The sequence below is a fragment of the Danio rerio genome, chromosome 4 (genome assembly GCF_052040795.2).
Source record: "Danio rerio strain M-AB ecotype USA chromosome 4, GRCz13ab, whole genome shotgun sequence".
Classification (NCBI taxonomy): domain Eukaryota; kingdom Metazoa; phylum Chordata; class Actinopteri; order Cypriniformes; family Danionidae; genus Danio; species Danio rerio.
This window is the reverse complement of record NC_141024.2, coordinates 80,472,944-80,491,008: the sequence shown is the minus strand read 5'-3', so window position 1 is coordinate 80,491,008 and position 18,065 is coordinate 80,472,944. Positions and strand designations below refer to the sequence as shown.

At 42.2% G+C, this 18,065-nt stretch overlaps 1 long non-coding RNA gene and 4 other non-coding genes across 5 annotated transcripts in view; 1 reads left to right on the top strand and 4 right to left on the bottom strand.

Annotated features, from left to right (window-relative positions):
* LOC147845100 (uncharacterized) overlaps window positions 1–18,065 on the top strand; it is a 122,631-nt gene that overhangs the window by 63,164 nt on the left and 41,402 nt on the right. The window lies entirely within an intron of this gene.
* On the bottom strand, window positions 12,689–12,762 carry trnat-ugu (transfer RNA threonine (anticodon UGU)). The gene has a single exon. It is a non-coding gene; the product is annotated as a tRNA-Thr (tRNA).
* Window positions 14,290–14,363, bottom strand: trnat-ugu (transfer RNA threonine (anticodon UGU)). The gene has a single exon. It is a non-coding gene; the product is annotated as a tRNA-Thr (tRNA).
* trnar-ucu (transfer RNA arginine (anticodon UCU)) lies at window positions 15,111–15,199 on the bottom strand. The gene is given in 2 exon segments: window positions 15,111–15,146; window positions 15,163–15,199. It is a non-coding gene; the product is annotated as a tRNA-Arg (tRNA).
* trnat-agu (transfer RNA threonine (anticodon AGU)) lies at window positions 15,633–15,706 on the bottom strand. The gene has a single exon. It is a non-coding gene; the product is annotated as a tRNA-Thr (tRNA).

Below are 18,065 nucleotides of genomic sequence, written 5' to 3'. Positions count from 1 at the left end.
CTAAGACAGTACTTTTGATCCCCTTTTGGTTCACTTGCATTAAAACCCTCGTCCATTGTTTTGTTCCCATGCTTTTTCGAGTTTTTGTGGACAATACCTTGATCGCAAACGCCTTAAAACCTACAGTCTAAAGAGCCCATTAAGGCTGCCAGGGACACTGCTAGGGTGCATAAAGTTTGGCGCAAAGAGATTGATGCGGTGCTTTGTCAGAGTTACTGTATCACTCTGACAAGATGGCAGAGAGTTAAAGACTTTAGCCTGAATGCGTAGCTAAAGATTAGGTTTGTCAGAAGTGGGATTCAAACCCACGCCTCCAGGGGAGACTGCGACCTGAACGCTGCGCCTTAGACTGCTCGGCCATCCTGACATCACTGCTCAACCTGAGCTGTCTTCTAGCATCCACACCGAAGCACCTTGACATGGAAGCTGGTGTTTCACAGTTTGCCCAAGTCCGTCAGTCTGCCTCATTGACGCAGTAGGCAGCGCGTCAGTCTCATAATCTGAAGGTCGTGAGTTTGAGCCTTACACGGGGCAAGGTGTTACCTTTTGGCACTTGGAAGCGCTTAGATGACTGGGCAGCATTTTTTATTCCCTTCTGTGTGGATCATGCTTCCCCGGGGCAAAAAAGCTACAGCTCCTCTGGAGGCCTGGCGGTGTGAAGTTCCAAGAACATTTCCTGAGTCTGAAGCAATGATGGTAAGATGCTCCCATTCCTATCACGTTGTCGCTTGACGTTCGGCGTGGATCTGTCAAATGTCATAAATTAACGTTGTGCGAGGATTTGACGAAAAGTCCTGCGAATCCCATTGCATTAAAAATCAACGGCATCCCAGGACATTCTACTACATGGCATTCCAAGACAGTACTTTTGATCCCCTTTTGGTTCACTTGCATTAAAGGCCTCGTCCATTGTTTTGTTTACATGTTTTCCCGAGTTTTTGTGGACAATACCTTGATCGCAAACGCCTTAAAACCTACAGTCTAAAGAGCCCATTAAGGCTGCCAGGGACACTGCTAGGCTGCATAAACTTTGGCGCAAAGAGATTGATGCGGTGCTTTGTCAGTGTTACTGTATCACTCTGACAAGGTGGCAGAGAGTTAAAGACTTTAGCCTGAACGCGTAGCTAAAGACTAGGTTTGTCAGAAGTGGGATTCAAACCCACACCTCCATGGGAGACTGCGACCTGAACGCAGCGCCTTAGACTGCTCAGCCATCCTGACATCCCTGCTCAACCTGAGCTGTCTTCTTGCATCCACACCGAAGCACCGTGACATGAAAGCTGGTCTTTCACAGTTTGCCCAGGTCCAACAGTCTGCCTCGTTGGCGCATTAGGCAGCGCGTCAGTCTCATAATCCGAAGGTTGTGAGTTCAAGCCTCACACGGGGCAAGGTGCTACTTTTTGGCACTTGGAAGCGCTTAGATGACTGGGCAGCATTTTTTATTCCCTTCCGTGTGGATCATGCTTCCCCGGGGCAAAAAAAGCTACAGCTCCTCTGGAGGCCTGGCGGTGTGAAGTTCCAAGAACATTTCCTGAGTCTGAAGCAATGATGGTAAGATGCTCCCTTTCCTATCACGTTGTCACTTGACGTTCGGCGTGGATCTGTCAAATGTCATAAATTAACGTTGTGCGAGGATTTGACAAAAAGTCCTGCGAATCCCATTGCCTTAGATATTAACGGCATCCCAGGACATTCCACTACATGGCATTCCAAGACAGTACTTTTGATCCCCTTTTGGTTCACTTGCATTAAAGCCCTCGTCCATTGTTTTGTTCACATGCTTTTCCGAGTTTTTGTAGACAATACCTTGATCGCAAACGCCTTAAAACCTACAGTCTAAAGAGCCCATTAAGGCTGCCAGGGACACTGCTAGGCTGCATAAACTTTGGCGCAAAGAGATTGATGCGGTGCTTTGTCAGTGTTACTGTATCACTCTGACAAGGTGGCAGAGAGTTAAAGACTTTAGCCTGAACTCATAGCCAAAGATTAGGTTTGTCGAAAGTGAGATTCGAACCCACACCTCCAGGGGAGACTGCGACCTGTATGCAGCGCCTTAGACCACTTGGTCATCCTGACATCTCTGCTTATCCCGGGCTGTCTCCTAGTATCCACACCGAAGCACCGTGACATGGAAGCTGGTATTTCACAGTTTGCCCAGGTCCATCAGTCTGCCTCGTTGGCGCCGTAGGCAGCGCGTCAGTCTCATAATCTGCAGGTTGTGAGTTTGAAAAGTCCTGCGAATCCCATTGCCTTAAAAATCAACGGCATCCCAGGACATTCTACTACATGGCATTCCAAGACAGTTCTTTTGATCCCCTTTCGGTGCACTTACATTGTTGGAATATCTAGCCAATTCCATGCGTGTTCAATAAGAAAAGGTCTGGAGAGGGTTTTCTTCAATGCCAAAAATAGTAATTTATTAGATACAAATGAATAATTCAATGACAGAGCTCTGGGTTACATTACCCCAATGCAATACAAAAATTACATTCAAGAGGTTCGCAACTAACATATATTTCCTCACTCCAGCATATATACACAACTGACCTTAAAAGGTGGAGTTTTGGTTTAACGTCACTTATCAGTCATTCTGCAGTCCCTTGGCCCTTTGTGACCCCTGGACATTACTTCCTCTTTCTGCAACCTTTCTCTGCATACCAGAACTGAACACTTCCGTGCATCGTTAATATATTTCACACTTCTACAAGCATCATGACAACTTGTGACATGTCTAGACTTCTGGAACAAACCTAAATTTATTCTTATTCTGCTGTTTTCACTTGTCAGCAGTTCTTCTAAAAAGTATGCAGCACAGTAAAAAAGAGGAAGTTTGTCTGGTCAAGATGTTTTATAATACAATAGAAAAGATTGATTAATCTGTTGTTAGTCTAAACATTTTCCTAATAAAAAACACAAAAGTAATGAAAATAAATTCTTTTTCTCCAACAATTCCCCTTTTCTGCTCCTCTCTGGAGCAGACAAAAACAAAAACAGATAATCAAATCCCCACAAAAAATTCCAATTGTCATTACAACAGGCGTTTTCCTAAATCTTGGTTTTCCCTCTCATTCAAAATAATCATTAACATCATAGTGCTTATTCATTATGTTAGATAATGCCCAAAACCCCTTTTAACTCAATTTCTTTAACTTTTCTGGATTCAGTTTATAATTTCCACACTCTTGGTTCTCCTCTTCGGTGGTGCAGTCTCTTCCCTCTTAAAGTCACTCCGATATCTTGTCAGTCATTGTTCAGTCCTCCATTGGCCACACCTTAGACATACTTCCTCTTTTTCTACGAATTCTCTGCCCAACAACAAAGTATACATCTTTCTATGTTTTGTGTACAGTTTTAACACCTCTCTTCAGACAGGAAGTTTCTGCAGAGCTGAATTTAATTTTGGACCCGCATGTATCTACTTCTGCAAAAATGCTAATTAGTATGCACAGCACTCACCCACAACATTAAAAGTTCAGTTAATATATGACCCTTACATGACCAATACAAATAATTGTTTGATTAAAAGAAAAAGAGACAATAATAATAAAAAACTGATTGCTATTTTACAACACAACCTACCACAACTCTTAACCCAACCTCACAGTAACAAACCTCCATGTGGGTTTCATTGATTCAATGTCTTGTACATGGCACAGAATACAACCTATTGCAGTTTATTAAAATCACACCTACCCCAGCCCTAGGCCCAACCTCACAGTAACCTGCTATGTTTTATTCAATTTTACACCTACCCCAACCCTAAACACAACCTCAGAGTAACCAGTTTTAATTTTTTTTTATTTTTATGAATGTCTACTACAGCTACATCAATCGCAAACCCAGCCTACGTGTGGCATAACTGCCGACCCCTTAGAGGTCATCCAGCCAACTTGCAGTGTAATCTCCTCCACTTGTAGGTCTCTGAGCTGCAGCAACACCTAAGTGCTCTGACACAGAGACACAAAAGACTTTTAACCTCCTCTTGGAGAGGAGAGAGTCTCTGACCCTGGATCTCAGGTCTTCCATGGAGGGACTGTCAGGAATCCTGTAAGAACATCCCATCCACACAACCTCTTGCCATAAAAAAACAAAGCAGAATGTGTGGTGAAGGAACTCCGGGTTGACAGAGCCTTGTCCTTGCTTCAAGCAATGTGCTAACAAAGTGCTGAACAGAGTGGCACAAAGGATAGCGCTTATGACTATGGATCAGAAGTTTCTCGGTTATGGAAACCAAGAAACTGTGTATGAGAGAATGCGTAAGTGTATGAGTGGCACTTGTTCAAGCGGAGCAGGGACGTGCCAGCGATCAGAAAGAACTGGAGTTTGTGCCAAGACTGGGTTTTAAAAGTGGCAATTTCCATATGGTCTAGCAGTCAGGATTCCTGATTTTCACCCAGGTGACCCGGGTTCGACTCCCGGTATGGAAAGGCTTAAGTACTTTTGCTCTGTCCTTTTTGGCCAGCGGTCGGACTGCAGCTACCTTATAGGGTGTGGTTGTGGAACTGCTACGTAAGACTTCGATAGCTCAGTTGGTAGAGTGTGGGACTGTAGGACCAATTCTTAGCTCGCAGGTTCGATTCCAGCTCAAAGGATGTATTTTGTGCTCAGAGCCGCTTTCTTGCCTTTGCGAAACTACGACATTGGTAATAGGGAGTTGTTGGCTGTCAAACTCGCTTTGGAGGAGTGGCGTCATTGGTTGGAGGGTTCGGGGGTTCCCTTTATCGTTTGGACCGATCATAAGAACCTCGAATACATCAGGTCCGCCAAACGACTCAGCTCTAGGCAGGCTCGGTGGGCATTATTTTTCGGACGTTTCGACTTTACCATCTCTTATCGGCCGGGTTCCAAAAACATCAAGCCCGACGCGTTATCCCGTCTTTTTGATTCTTCCGAGCGCAATACGTCTCTTGAGCCCATCGTTCCCCAGAGGATTTGTATTTCTGCAGTGACATGGGAGATCGAGAGCAGGGTTCGCACAGCCTTGGACGGGGTAACGCCCCCGGTCGGATGCCCACCTAGTCGATTGTTTGTGCCGGAGGGGATTCGGTCTGACGTCATTCGATGGGGACATTCCTCCAAAGTGGCTTGTCATCCAGGGGTGAGTCGTACATTATTCTTAGTTAAACAGCGATTCTGGTGGCCAGCTATGGCACGGGACATACGCGAGTTTGTTTTGGCCTGTTCTATTTGTGCTGTTTCTAAGACTTTTAATCGCCCCCTGCTGGACTCCTTCAGCCGCTGTCAGTGCCTTCGAGACCCTGGTCGCACATTTCGCTAGATTTCGTTACCGGTCTCCCGCCATCTGGTGGCAATACGGCTGTTTTGACCGTTGTGGACCGGTTCTTGAAGGCTACTCATTTTATTCCTCTGCCCAAATTACCCTCAGCCAGAGAGACAGCGGATGCTGTCATTAATCACGTCTTTCGCATTCATGGCCTCCCGACGGATGTGGTTTCTGACAGGGGGCCTCAATTTGTCTCTAAATTTTGGAGAGAATTTTGTCATTTATAGGGAGCGACTGTAAGTCTTTCTTCTGGTTTTCATCCTCAGAGTAACGGACAAACCGAAAGAGCCAATCAAGATCTCGAGCGCATGTTACGTTGTTTGGTTTCCCAGAATCCCTCCTCTTGGAGTCAGCAGCTCCCATGGCTGGAGTACGCACACAATTCATTACCAGTATCGGCTACGGGCCTTTCTCCGTTTCAGTGTAGCTTAGGTTACCAGCCACCAGCTTTTCCCAGTCTGGAATCCGAAGTCGCGGTTCCCTCCGCCCACGCCTTTATCCAGAGGTGTCGACGCACTTGGAACAGGGCCAGACAGACCCTCCTCCAAGTGGGTGCGCGCACCAAGGCTAAAGCCGATCGCCACCGGTCGAAGCCTCCCGTTTACGTCGTTGGTCAAAAGTGTGGCTTTCAACTAAGAATATTCCCTTGCGTTCCGTATGTAGTAAACTTGCACCTAAATTTATTGGCCCATTCACTGTCATCAAGATCATTAGTCCGGTGGCAGTCCGCCTTAAACTTCCTCCAGCATACAGGAGAATACATCCCGTGTTTCACGTTTCTAAATTAAAGCCCGTTTTTCATGCGGCGATTAAACCGCCCACTCCGGTTCCCCCCTGCCGCGTCTCGTAGATGGGGAGACCGTTTATTCGGTTAAGCGCATTCTGGACTCGAGACGGAGGGGGCGAGGATTTCAGTACTTGGTGGACTGGGAAGGTTACGGTGCGGAGGAGAGAACTTGGGTGCCTGCAAAGGACATATTGGATCACTCTCTTATCGATGATTACAATCGCCAGGTAAGTGCTTCTGGGAGCACCAGGAGGTGCTCTTGAGAGAGGGGTAATGTCACGGTTGCAGGTTTGTGCGCTTTTCCGGAGTGTCTGTTTGATCACGTTGGTTTGTTTTTGTTCTCCTCGTGTATTTGTTTTGATCACGTGTGATGACGGCACTCAGCTGGCTTGATGAGCTCGCCAGCTGAGGCTCATATTCGGGTCTATATATGGGTCACGTTTTCTGTGTGTCTTTGTCAGTTCGTTATGTGTGCTTATGGTGTGCTGTTCTGTCTGTGTGCTTAGGATCTGAGGACTAATTTCTGGACCCTGTTTCCCGTCTGATTCCTGCCCGATCTCTCCTAGCACTAGCACCATTCATTACTTGATTTTTGTTTGACTTTGTCAATAAATATTATTTTGTTTAACTCGCACTTGGATCCCTCTGAACATTCATTTATTCATGACAAAATTATAAAAGGGCCTTGTAGATGGAGATTTCATCCAAGATGGAGTTCATTGGTACTCAAATTGATTTATTTTTTAAAACTAATCTGAAAGAAAAATCTGCATCTATAAGATGGGAAGCCTTTAAGGCTTATATAAGGGGCCAAATGATAAGCTACACATGCTCTGTCAATAGAAAAAGGAAAATGGAATTACAAAATTTAGAAGAAAGAATTCGGAAATTAGAAGAAGATATATATTCAGATTTGTCAAATTCCAACATACTTAAAGGGCCATGAAACCCCCTCGTTTCAGCAGGGTGTTTTCACACCTCTACTTTGGAAAAAGTCAGAAAAGCGGGCGTGTCCAGCTCTGTTTAGGGGGGAGTGTCGGAGGAACTAAAGTGGGATGGTGTGGGAGTGTCTATTTGGGCACGCGCGAGTTTCAGTCAAAATACACACACGAGAAAGTGATGGTGTATTTTTTACAGTCATTGTGTTTAACCTACATGGACATCTGTAGTTGAATTATTTGCCAGATTATTAAATGTTGGACTTTAACTGCAGTTTGGCTCTTTCATTCAGGGAATTCATTCATGCCCCTCGCGACAAACGCGATATTTGATTCGAGGATCTGCTCTAAGCGTGTATTTTTCATGCAATGTTTTATACCGCATGGCGAATGAGAGAAAAAAAAGCTCCGCAATTCCCGGAAACTTAGATGCACTCGGCAGGTAGCGTCAGAAAGCCGCGTGTGTTATTCCGGTCACAAAATGCGGTGCTAACAAGTTTGCACTCAGTGCAATAGTTAACTTAATTCGATACGAACAAACTGAATAAACAAAGAGCACTGGTCGCTCACTTACCAAATCTGTAGAGACAGGACAATCACCAGCAACTAGAGCCGCGTCTTTATGAAGAGAAGACTACAAGCAAATCCGGATTTCAGCGTTTGCAGATGAGAACAGCTCTCAGGTAAACAATAATCCTCCTTAGACACGTAAGTTATTGTTGTCGAGCGTCGCGTACACTGTTAATCCACACGTGAGTCTGAGCTCTCACAGAGAGAAAAGGAAAACGAAACTTAATGGCAGCAAACTATAAAAGCAACACTCCACGCTTGTTTTGCCAACACAACGTGGCGTCTCTGGTGTAAACAGTGACACTAATGAATATTAATGAAGTTGCAAAATAGAGCGCGCTGATTGGTTTGAACCAAGCCTTACTCATGCATTAATGCATCACACTGTAAGACGTAATAAGGCACACTCTGGCACAGACGCCCAGTCTGCACGCTGGAATAAAACGCTATTATGTCATGACCGTGACGCAGCTTCAAAAATTTGTTTCAAACCGGAAGTACGAATTTGCTTGAAATAACGCAAAAACAACCAATTTACACTTTTTTGTGAAATATAGGTGTCCTAATAGTGTTTTTAGCAGTGTGGGACACATATACGACTGTCAACAGCTCAAAAAATGTGTTTTGGTGTTTCGTTACCCTTTAAACAGGAACTGCTTATTCTAAGAGCAAAATATAATGAAATATCTGCAACAAAAGCTGAAGCCAGTTTAATCTGTCTTAAACAAACATTTTATGAGTATGGAGAAAAGGCAAGTAGACTTTTGTCTTGGCAGATAAAACAATTACAATCAAGTAAAGCTATACATAATATTTATACAACAGCTGGTAATCTGACTTCAGACCCAGATGAGATTAATGAAACTTTTTCCAAATTCTTCCAAATGCTATACAATACAGAATCATCAGAATGCAGCATGGACCAAACTTTATTTTTAGATGATCTTTTGATTCCTTCTATAAGCATTGAAGCCAAAAAAAGAACTGGAGGAACCTCTAACTAGTAAAGAAATTTTAAATGCTATTGTGAATATGAAAAGTGGTAAAACAGCTGGACTAGACGGGATACCAATTGATATATATAAAGCCTTTAAAGATAAATTAGCAGTTCCTTTGTTAGAAATGTATGAAGAGTCGATGTTGGAGGGCTGTCTTCCTCCTTCTCTAAGAGCTGCATTAATAACACTCATTCCTAAACCCCATAAACCCTTAGACAGATGTGAATCATATAGGCCAATTTCGTTAATGAACTCCGATGCCAAAATTATAGCCAAGATTTTAGCCCTTCGATTGGAAGCTCATCTACCGTCCCTAATAGGAATGGACCAAAATGGCTTTGTTCGAAACAGACAGGCCTTTCATAACATCAGGCGAGTACTAAATATCGTTCATGAGATGGATGGCTCTAAAGATACAGGTATTTTATCGTTAGATGCAGAAAAAGCATTGGACAGAGTCGAATGGTCCTATTTATTTGACATACTCAGCCGTTTTGGATGTGGACAGAATTTTAGCCAGTGGGTGAAGACCTTGTATCAAAGTCCAACTGCAGAAGTAATTACCAATAACTTAATCTCCAAACCATTTAATCTATATCGTGGCACACATCAAGGCTGTCCACTTTCTCCTTTATTATTTGTAATGACTTTGGAACCTTTGGCAATAGCAATTAGAACTCACCCATCTATAAAGGGAATTGAAATTGCAGGTGTAGAGCATCGGATATCTCTCTACGCAGACGATATTGTTTTATTTTTAACAAAACTTTAAGATTCAATACCAAATCTTAACAAATTGATTAATAAATTTGGAAAGTTTTCAGGTTACAAAGTTAACTATTCAAAGTCATCTATCCTCTTTCTTAATGAACAGAAGAGACAAAATCCAGTAATACAACACCCTTATGAAACTTCTGTAGACGGATTTAGATATTTGGGAATCAAAGTTACTCTACAAGTAAAAAATCTTATCTCAGCCAATTATACTCCTCTGATAACTCAGGTAAATGAAAGTTTGAACAGATGGATGTCTCTTCCTCTCACTATTGGAAGGGTGAATACCATTAAAATGAATATTCTCCCTAAATTTCTATATTTGTTTCAGTCAATCCCCCTGACCCCTCCTCCTTCCTTTTTCTCAAATATGAAAAAGGCATTTATTAAATTTATTTGGAATAATAGACGCTCAAGGCTTCGCTTATTACTCCTGTATCTTCCTTATGAACGAGGCGGGCTGCGACTCCTTAATCTTTTTTGGTATTTTAAGGCAGCTAAGCTAAGATCTGCATGTTATTGGTTTGCTGGCTCACCTAGCATTCCATGGATACAGATTGAAAAAAAATGTACAGGCAATTTGAGTCTTGACACATATTTATACTCTGATTCTTTAAAGAAACTCAAACAAAATACATCTAACCCATTTGTGAGAGCCACTATTTTATCATGGCATGAGTCACAGGTTGAGCTGGGAGAAACCCCGGTACTTTCTAAATTCTCTCCCATTTGGGGTAATGCATTATTCGTACCAGGGAAATCAGACACGGGTTTTAAGCTGTGGTTCCAGAAAGGCTTGCAAAAGATATCAGATCTTTATGAAGATAATATATTGATGTCCTTTGAAACCTTAAAGGAAAGATATAAAATTCCTCAGTCTCATTTTTTTAAGTATCTTCAGATCCGTAATTTTATAAGATCTAAAAATCATTCATATTAGTGTCCGAGCCTAAGTAGTTTAGAAGAAATTGCAGTTAAAGATCCCAGTGCCAAATACAAAATTTCTACACTATATAGCAAATTTGTTAATGCTTCCAAAGAATCTACAAATCATAAAAGACTGGCTTGGATTGAAGACTTTCAAATAGATATTACAGAAAATGAATGGGAAGAAAGTTGTCTTCAAGCGCAAACATTATCAATCAATACCCGTTTTAAATTAATCCAATATAATTGGGTAATGAGAACATATATAACACCAGAAATGCTAAATAAATTTAATAGAAATATTCTGGACATTTGTGGAAAATGTTTGACTTACAAGGGCACACTGTTCCATTTTGTTTGGCAATGTGAGCACTTGCAATTCTTTTGGAAAGAAATAATTGGTGTAATCTCTAAAACTATTGGTAAAGAGTTCCCTGTTTGCCCTAAAATCTGTATTGTTGGTCTTTTCCCACCTGCCTTATCGCTGAAGTCATATGAACAGAAGTTTATAAATCTGTGTCTATTACATGCGAAGCGCCTGATTGCCATTCACTGGAAAAGTACTCATGCTCCATCTTTGTCACTCTGGATTAAGGAAATGTCTTCCTGTATAGCAATGGAAAGGTTGACTTATTCAATCAAACAAAAAATGCACATATTCTACAAGATTTGGGACTTCTTCCTTCATTTTTTAAATAACAGTGCACTGACTGTTTAGTAATCCCAAACAATGTGACTGTTAAAATACACTGTGTTTGTAATGACTAACTTTAATATACTTTCACTGGAATGTATATGTTGAAATGTCAATTATTTAATGGTATTTATTTTTTATATATTTTTAATTTTTAACAAAATTGCCCTTTTTATTTTTATCTTTAAGTTTATTTTAGTTAATATTTATTTTCTATTTATTTGTTTTTGTGTTACTTTCCTCGCATGAGAATGCATTTTTTAAATTCTATTCCTTTCTTTTTTTAATTTTTTATTTTTATTTTGAACGTCGGGATGGGGCGGGAGTTTTTTGATTGGTATTTGGTTACTAATACAGTAAGAATGAAGAATGTATCACACCTTTCTGAAACAATAAAAGTGTTAAAAAAAAAAGAAAAAACAAGAAAGCCACTCTCCCATCATCTGAGGGAAAGGTGCAGTTTGGATTTGAACCTAGCACCTGCTGTTCCCATGACAGGTGCTCTGGCCAACTTAGTCTTAACACTAAAAGAAAAAACCTCTGGATACGATACTTCCAAACGCAGTTTCATCTAAGACAGTGTGGGGGAAGCTAAATTTACTGTGCTTTCTACTCAGTTACTTTGCACATGCATAAAGAGGCTCTTGTACGACAAATCCAAAAGGCGTGATCTCAACAATAGGTGGCAGTTACTTTTCCCCAAAACCACAGGTTGCCGACGAGTCATTCCTCAAGCCCACTAGGCCCTACACCGTTTTCTAATCTCCCTTATTTAAAACAGCTCAATTAAGTCATCGGCTTTATTGTAGAGTACCCCTAGTATCTGAGCCTGCACTGCGCAATGAAAGAAAGAAGCAAAACGGGATGGACAGATGCTTAAAATGTTAGAAACGCACCACACCTTAAGTCAGTGAAGAAAAAGGGCAAAGCTTGCGACTCTGGTGGGACTCGAACCCACAACCTTTGAATGGCTCAGCTCACAGCCTAAAAGTCCAATGCGCTATCCATTGCGCCACAGAGCCTAAGTGCTCTGCTTCCTCTAGAACTGCTGGACAGAAAGCACTTTTTAGTACTCTCTGGCCCATGAAAGAACAGCCAACTGCGGACAAGGCACTGCTGGAATTCAAAGCCAGGATCTCCTGTTTACTAGACAGGCACTTTGACCAACTAAGCCACAGCGCCAAATGACCTTGACACAGGCTAAATGTTTAATTCCAAAAAAAAATAAAAAAACTAACAACGGTAGCGCTGCATGCGGGAATGTCTGGACTTGAAATATTAAATTCCAATTGGTTAGGCATTACCACACTATGCTATATAAAGGCATCGTCCAAAGCCCTCTTGAACGAGCAGCGTTCTTAAGGATTTGAGTTTTGTTAAGAAACCGACTGCTAAACATCCCGCTGCGTAAACACTCGTTACTCTTAACAAAAAGCAAACACGAAACCTGTACATTAGGCACTGCTGGGATTTGAACCCAGTATCTCCCGTTTACTAGACAGGCGCTTTGACCAACTAATCCACAGCGCCAACGCTGAATAGGAGGCTAGACGTTTTTGCACACAGAGACTAAAAAAAGACACCAAGTCTTAAAATGTCAAGCAACGAGGTTGTTTAACTCTATTTGTCGCACTATTCATTACGCCTCAAAGCTATACAATTTTATAATTCATTCCGGTGAGCTCTATAAAACAAGCACACGCACCGCCTGGACTAAGGCGCTGCTGGGATTTGAGCCCAGGATCTCCTGTTTACAAGACAGGCGCTTTAACCAGTTAAGCCACAGCGCCACAGAAAATTATAGTAAGAGACATTTGCCCGATAACAAAAATCGAAGAAGAAAAAATAATACACAACAAAAACCAGCATGTCAGGATGCAGAAAATGTTGACAAGCCGGACGCGGTCTTTTAGAGTCTGGATGATCATGTCTCAAGCCTGACCATGTCATCCAAACCCAGAGTCAGCTCGGAAAATGGAAATCAGGACAAACATATGCTATCGGCCATTGAAAGAGTTTCAGATCAGAAAGCCACTCTCCCATCATCTGAGGGAAAGGTGCAGTTTGGATTTGAACCTAGCACCTGCTGTTCCCAAGACAGGTGCTCTGGCCAACTTAGTCTTAACACTAAAAGAAAAAACCTCTGGATACGATACTTCCAAACGCAGTTTCATCTAAGACAGTGTGGGGGAAGCTAAATTTACTGTGCTTTCTACTCAGTTACTTTGCACATGCATAAAGAGGCTCTTGTACGACAAATCCAAAAGGCGTGATCTCAACAATAGGTGGCAGTTACTTTTCCCCAAAACCACAGGTTGCCGACGAGTCATTCCTCAAGCCCACTAGGCCCTACACCGTTTTCTAATCTCCCTTATTTAAAACAGCTCAATTAAGTCATCGGCTTTATTGTAGAGTACCCCTAGTATCTGAGCCTGCACTGCGCAATGAAAGAAAGAAGCAAAACGGGATGGACAGATACCTAAAATGTTAGAAACGCACCACACCTTAAGTCAGTGAAGAAAAAGGGCAAAGCTTGCGACTCTGGTGAGACTAAACCCACAACCTTTGAATGGCTCAGCTCACAGCCTAGAAGTCCAATGCGCTATCCATTGCGCCACAGAGCCTAAGTGCTCTGCTTCCTCTAGAACTGTTGGACAGAAAGCACTTTTTAGTACTCTCTGGCCCATGAAAGAACAGCCAACTGCGGACAAGGCACTGCTGGAATTCAAAGCCAGGATCTCCTGTTTACTAGACAGGCACTTTGACCAACTAAGCCACAGCGCCAAACGACCTTGACACAGGCTAAATGTTTAATTCCAAAAAAAAAAAAAAAACTAACAACGGTAGCGCTGCATGCGGGAATGTCTGGACTTGAAATATTAAAGTCCAATTGGTTAGGCATTACCACACTATGCTATATAAAGGCATCGTCCAAAGCCCTCTTGAACGAGCAGCGTTCTTAAGGATTTGAGTTTTGTTAAGAAACCGACTGCTAAACATCCCGCTGCGTAAACACTCGTTACTCTTAACAAAAAGCAAACACAAAACCTGTACATTAGGCACTGCTGGGATTTGAACCCAGTATCTCCTGTTTACTAGACAGGCGCTTTGACCAACTAATCCACAGCGCCAACGCTGAATAGGAGGTAAGACGTTTTTGCACACAGAGACTAAAAAAAGACACCAAGTCTTAAAATGTCAAGCAAAGAGGTTGTTTAACTCTATTTGTCGCACTATTCATTACGCCTCAAAGCTATACAATTTTATAATTCATTCCGGTGAGCTCTATAAAACAAGCACACGCACCACCTGGACTAAGGCGCTGCTGGGATTTGAGCCCAGGATCTCCTGTTTACAAGACAGGTGCTTTGACCAGCTAAGCCACAGTGCCACAGAAACTCACAGTAAGAGACATTTGCCCGATAACAAAAATCGAAGAAGAAAAAATAATACACAACAAAAACCAGCATGTCAGGATGCAGAAAATGCTGACAAGCCGGAAGAGGGTCTTTTAGAGTCTGGATGATCATGTCTCAAGCCTGACCATGTCATCCAAACCCAGAGTCAGCTCGGAAAATGGAAATCAGGACAAACATATGCTATCGGCCATTGAAAGAGTTTCAGATCAGAAAGCCACTCTCCCATCATCTGAGGGAAAGGTGCAGTTTGGATTTGAACCTTGCACCTGCTGTTCCCAAGACAGGTGCTCTGGCCAACTTAGTCTTAACACTAAAAGAAAAAACCTCTGGATACGATACTTCCAAACGCAGTTTCATCTAAGACAGTGTGGGGGAAGCTAAATTTACTGTGCTTTCTACTCAGTTACTTTGCACATGCATAAAGAGGCTCTTGTACGACAAATCCAAAAGGCGTGATCTCAACAATAGGTGGCAGTTACTTTTCCCCAAAACCACAGGTTGCCGACGAGTCATTCCTCAAGCCCACTAGGCCCTACACCGTTTTCTAATCTCCCTTATTTAAAACAGCTCAATTAAGTCATCGGCTTGATTGTAGAGTACCCCTAGTATCTGAGCCTGCACTGAGCAATGAAAGAAAGAAGCAAAACGGGATGGACAGATGCCAAAAATGTTAGAAACGCACCACACCTTAAGTCAGTGAAGAAAAAGGGCAGAGCTTGTGACTCTGGTGGAACTCGAACCCACAACCTTTGAATGGCTCAGCTCACAGCCTAGAAGTCCAATGCGCTATCCATTGCGCCACAGAGCCTAAGTGCTCTGCTTCTTCTAGAACTGTTGGACAGAAAGCACTTTTTAGTACTCTCTGGCCCATGAAAGAACAGCCAACTGCGGACAAGGCACTGCTGGAATTCAAAGCCAGAATATCCTGTTTACTAGACAGGCACTTTGACCAACTAAGCCACAGCGCCAAACGACCTTGACACAGGCTAAATGTTTAATTCCAAAAAATAAAAAAAAACTAACAACGGTAGCACTGCATGCGGGAATGTCTGGACTTGAAATATTAAAGTCCAATTGGTTAGGCATTACCACACTATGCTATATAAAGGCATCGTCCAAAGCCCTCTTGAACGAGCAGCGTTCTTAAGGATTTGAGTTTTGTTAAGAAACCGACTGCTAAACATCCCGCTGCGTAAACACTCATTACTCTTAACAAAAAGCAAACACGAAGCCTGTGCATTAGGCACTGCTGGGATTTGAACCCAGGATCTCCTGTTTACTAGACAGGCGCTTTGACCAACTAAGCCACAGCGCCAACGCTGAATAGGAGGCAAGATGTTTTTGCACACAGAGACTAAAAAAAGACACCAAGTCTTAAAATGTCAAGCAAAGAGGTTGTTTAACTCTATTTGTCGCACTATTCATTACGCCTCAAAGCTATACAATTTTATAATTCATTCCGGTGAGCTCTATAAAACAAGCACACGCACCACCTGGACTAAGGGGCTGCTAGGGTTTGAGCCCAGGATCTCCTGTTTACAAGACAGGCGCTTTGACCAGCTAAGCCACAGCGCCACAGAAATTCATAGTAAGAGACATTTGCCCGATAACAAAAATCGAAGAAGAAAAAATAATACACAACAAAAACCAGCATGTCAGGATGCAGAAAATGCTGACAAGCCGGACGCGGTCTTTTAGAGTCTGGATGATCATGTCTCAAGCCTGACCATGTCATCCAAACCCAGAGTCAGCTCGGAAAATGGAAATCAGGACAAACATATGCTATCGGCCATTGAAAGAGTTTCAGATCAGAAAGCCACTCTCCCATCATCTGAGGGAAAGGTGCAGTTTGGATTTGAACCTAGCACTTGCTGTTCCCAAGACAGGTGCTCTGGCCAACTTAGTCTTAACACTAAAAGAAAAAACCTCTGGATACGATACTTCCAAACGCAGTTTCATCTAAGACAGTGGGGGGGAAGCAAAATATACTGTGCTTTCTACTCAGTTACTTTGCACATGCATAAAGAGGCTCTTGTACGACAAATCCAAAGGGCGTGATCTCAACAATAGGTGGCAGTTACTTTTCCCCAAAACCACAGGTTGCCGACGAGTCATTCCTCAAGCCCACTAGACCCTACACCGTTTTCTAATCTCCCTCATTTAAAACAGCTCAATTAAGTCATCGGCTTGATTGTAGAGTACCCCTAGTATCTGACCCTGCACTGCGCAATGAAAGAAAGAAGCAAAACGGGATGGACAGATGCCTAAAATGTTAGAAACGCACCACACCTTAAGTCAGTGAAGAAAAAGGGCAAAGCTGGCGACTCAGGTGGTATTTGAACCCACAACCTTTGAATAGCTCAGCTCACAGCCTAGAAGTCCAATGCGCTATCCATTGCACCACAGAGCCTAAATGCTCTGCTTCCTCTAGAACTGTTGGACATAAAGCACTTTTTAGTACTCTCTGGCCCATGAAAAAACAGCCAACTGCGGACAAGGCACAGCTGGAATTCAAAGCCAGGATCTCCTGTTTACAAGACAGGCGCTTTGACCAGCTAAGCCACAGCGCCACAGAAATTCACAATAAGAGACATTTGCCCGATAACAAAAATCGAAGAAGAAAAAATAATACACAACAAAAACCAGCATGTCAGGATGCAGAAAATGCTGACAAGCCGGACGCGGTCTTTTAGAGTCTGGATGATCATGTCTCAAGCCTGACCATGTCATCCAAACTGTTGGAATATCTATCTCTATTCCATGCGTGTTCAAGAGAAAAGGTCAGGAGAGGTTTTTCTTCAATATCAAAAATATTAGTAATTTATTAGATACAAATGAATAGTTCGATGACAGAGCTCTGGGTTACGTTACCCCAATGCAATACAAGAATTACATTCAAGAGGTTCGCCACTGACTTACATTTCCTGACTCCAGTATATATATACACAACTGATCTTAACAGGTGGAGTTTTGGTTTAACGTCACTTATCAGTCATTCTGCAGTCCCTTGGCTCTTTGCAACCCCTGGACATTACTTCCTCTTTCTGCAACCTTTCTCTGCATACCAGAACTAAACACTTCCGTGCATCTTTAATAAATTTCACAACTTCTACAAGCATCAGGACAACTTGTGACATGTCTAGACTATAGTTCTGGAACAAAGGCCCCCACCCTCAATTTATTCTTATTCTGCTTATCCACTTGTCAGCAGTTCTTCTAAAAAGTATGCAGCACAGTAAAAAAGAGGAAGTTTGTCTGGTCAAGATGTTTTATAATACAAAAGAGAAAGATTGATTAATCTGTTGTTAGTCTAAACATTTTTCTAATAAAAAAAGAATAAAAAGAATAAAAATAAAAATAAATTCCTTTTCTCCAACAATTCCCCTTTTCCCACCTCTGGAGCAGACAAAAACAAAAGCAGATAATCAAATCCCCACAAAAATGTCCAATTGTCATTACTGCAGGCCTTTGCCTAAATCCCTGTTTTACCTCTTATTCAAAACAATCTTTAACATCCTAGTGCTTCTTCATTATGTTAAATGATGCCCAAAAACCCTTTTAACTCAATTTCTTTAACTTTTCTGGATTCAGTTTATAATTTTCACACTCTTGGTTCTCCTCTTCGGTGGTGCAGTCTCTTCCCTCTTGAAGTCACTCCGATATCTTCTTTTGCT